Source organism: Salvelinus sp. IW2-2015, unplaced genomic scaffold, assembly GCF_002910315.2.
Source record: "Salvelinus sp. IW2-2015 unplaced genomic scaffold, ASM291031v2 Un_scaffold2145, whole genome shotgun sequence".
NCBI classification, from domain to species: Eukaryota; Metazoa; Chordata; class Actinopteri; order Salmoniformes; family Salmonidae; genus Salvelinus; species Salvelinus sp. IW2-2015.
The window spans coordinates 71957-74909 of record NW_019943477.1 but is presented as its reverse complement, the minus strand read 5'-3'; the positions used below and the strand labels follow the sequence as shown (position 1 = coordinate 74909).

At 43.3% G+C, this 2953-nt stretch overlaps 1 long non-coding RNA gene across 1 annotated transcript; it reads left to right on the top strand.

Moving 5' to 3' along the window:
- The first annotated feature begins 1144 nt into the window (after positions 1-1144).
- LOC139025019 (uncharacterized) lies at positions 1145-2330 on the top strand. Its single transcript, XR_011476445.1, has 3 exons — positions 1145-1461; positions 1558-2120; positions 2156-2330. It is a non-coding gene; the product is annotated as an uncharacterized lncRNA (long non-coding RNA).
- The last annotated feature ends 623 nt before the right edge of the window (positions 2331-2953 follow it).

The following is a 2953-nucleotide window of genomic DNA, read 5'->3' as shown; positions in this document are numbered from 1 at the left end:
AACAGATCTGGGACCAGGCTATAGAAGGAGACAACAGATCTGGGACCAGGCTATTGAGGAAACAACAGATCTGGGACCCGGCTATAGAAGGAGACTACAGATCTGGGACCAGGCTATAGAAGGAGACAATTGATCTGGGACCAGGCTATAGAAGGAGCAACAGATCTGGGACCAGGATATAGAAGGAAACAACAGATCTGGGACCAGGCTATAGAAGGAGACAACAGATCTGGGACCAGGCTATAGAAGGAGACAACAGATCTGGGACCAGGCTATAGGAGGAGACAACAGATCTGGGCCAGGCTATAGAAGGAAACAACAGATCTGGGACCAGGCTACAGAAGGAGACTACAGATCTGAGACCAGGCTATAGAAGGAGACAATTGATCTGGTACAAGGCTATAGAAGAAGACAACAGATCTGGGACCAGGAATATAGAAGGAGACAACTGATCTGGGACCAGGCTAAAGATGGAGACAATAGATCTGGTACAGGCTATAGAAGGAGACTACAGATCTGGGACCAGGCTATAGAAGGAAACACAGATCTGGGACCAGGCTATAGAAGGAGACAACAGATCTGGGACCAGGCTATAGAAGAGACTACAGATCTGGGACCAGGCTATAGAAGGAGACAATTGATCTTTGGGACAGGCTATAGAAGGAGACAACAGATCTGGGACCAGGCTATTGAAGGAAACAACAGATCTGGGACCAGGCTATAGAAGGAGACACAGATCTGGGACCAGGCTATAGAAGGAGACAAGATCTGGGACCGGGCCGAGTGCTGGCGCGGCATGGGGGCACGCCGCAGACCAGGTTGAGGCCGTGATCTGGCAGACTATAGAAGGAGACAACAGATCTGGGACCAGGTATAGAAGCGAGACAACAGATTGGGACCAGGCTATAGAAGGAGACAACAGATTCTGGGACCGGCTATAGAAGGAGACAACAGATCTGGGACCAGGCTATAGAGGAGACAACAGATCTGGACCAGGCTATAGAAGGAAACAACAGATCTGGGACCAGGCTACAGAAGGAGACTACAGATCTGAGACCAGGCTAAGAAGGAGGACAATTGATCTGGTACAGGCTATAGAAGAAGACAACAGATCTGGGACCAGGATATAGAAGGAGACAACTGATCTGGGACCAGGCTAAAGATGGAGACAATAGCATTGGTACCCAGGCGATAGAAAGGAGACACTGATCTGGGACCAGGCTATAGAAGAAGACAATAGATCTGGTACCAGGCTATAGAAGAAGACAACAGATCTGGGACCAGGCTATAAATGGGGACAACTAATCTGGGACCAGGCTATAGAAGAAGACAACTGATCTGGGACCAGACTATAGAAGGAGATTACTGATCTGGGACCAGGCTAATTGTCAAACCTGACCAACAGTTGTTTTCCATCTAGGGATGCTGCTGCTGACCCTGTGCCTGTGGATCTGGGACCAGGCTATAGAAGGAAACTACAGATCTGGCACCAGGCTATAGGAGGAGACAACAGATCTGGGACCAGGCTATAGAAGGAGACTACAGATCTGGGACCAGGCTATAGAAGGAAACTACAGATCTGGGACCAGGCTGGGATGCTGCTGCTGACTCTGTGCCTGTGGATCTGGGGGTGTCGGGAAAGCCAGAAGATACATTTCCGTTCTAATCAATGGACAATAAAGTTGTGTTCTGTTTTCACAAAGCTCTACCATGACACTGACAGGCACCCGTTCTCCGGTCGGGAAGTCCCCATCTCGTCACCAACGCCCATGTAGTGGCCGATAAGAGAAACGTCTGGGTCAATATTGGCAGAAACTCAATTGCATTTCTCTGATTCCCTCGCATCCTCTCTCTTGCCACCTCAAAAACCCATTGGATGAGAAGGAAGCGGGAAGAGAAGACACAAGGAATCCAAAAAATGCCATTGAGATTCTGCCCCGGACCGTCACATTGTGCTCACCTTAAGTTCAGCCTGTTCGAAAGGCTCCAGCACCATAGGGTTATCCTCTTAGTGGGTAGTCATAGGAAAGGCTCCAGCATAGGGTTATCCTCTTAGTGGGTAGTCATAGGAAAGGCTACATCTGTTTAATGTTTTAATACTGTGTGGTTTTAAGGGTCAGGTTGGGTTGTAATACTGTGTGGTTTTAAGGGTCAGGTATACAGTCAGTCTATTGTTTAATAACCTAATGCATATTCCATGTCTGTTTAATGTGTAATAACCTAATGAATATTCCTTATCTGTTTAATGTGTAATAACCTAATGAATATCCCTTATCTGTTTAATGTGTAATAACCTAATGAATATTCCCTAATCTGTTTAAATGATAATAAACGAATGAATATTCCTTATCTGTTTAATGTGCAATAACTAATGAATATTCTTTATCTATTTAATGTGTAATATCTAATGAATATTCCTTATCTGTTTAATGTGTAATAACCTAATGAATATCCTTATCTGTTAATGTGTAATAACATAAGAATATCCTATCTTTTAATAGTGTATATAATAATGAAATGATTCCTTCTGTTATGTGTAATAACCTAATGAATATCCCTTATCTTTAATGTGTAATAACATAATGCATATTCCTTATCTGTTTAATGTGTAATAACCAAATTATTATTCCTTATCTGTTTAATGTGTAATAACCTAATGAATATTCCCTGTCTGTTTAATGTGTAATAACCTAATGAATATTCCTTATCTCAGTCTAGCATAATCATCCCTTAGCACCTGGAAACACTGGGCAATAAATACATTTACAAATATTATTCACTTTCTGGTGTGTTCTGTATGTGTACAAGCAAATCCAAACTACACTGAACAAAAATATAAACGCAACATGCAACAATTTCAAAGATTGAAATAAATTCATTAGGCCCTTATCTAGGGATTTCAAATGACTGGGAATACATCAGCACATTGCTCGCCCACATAACGCCATACACG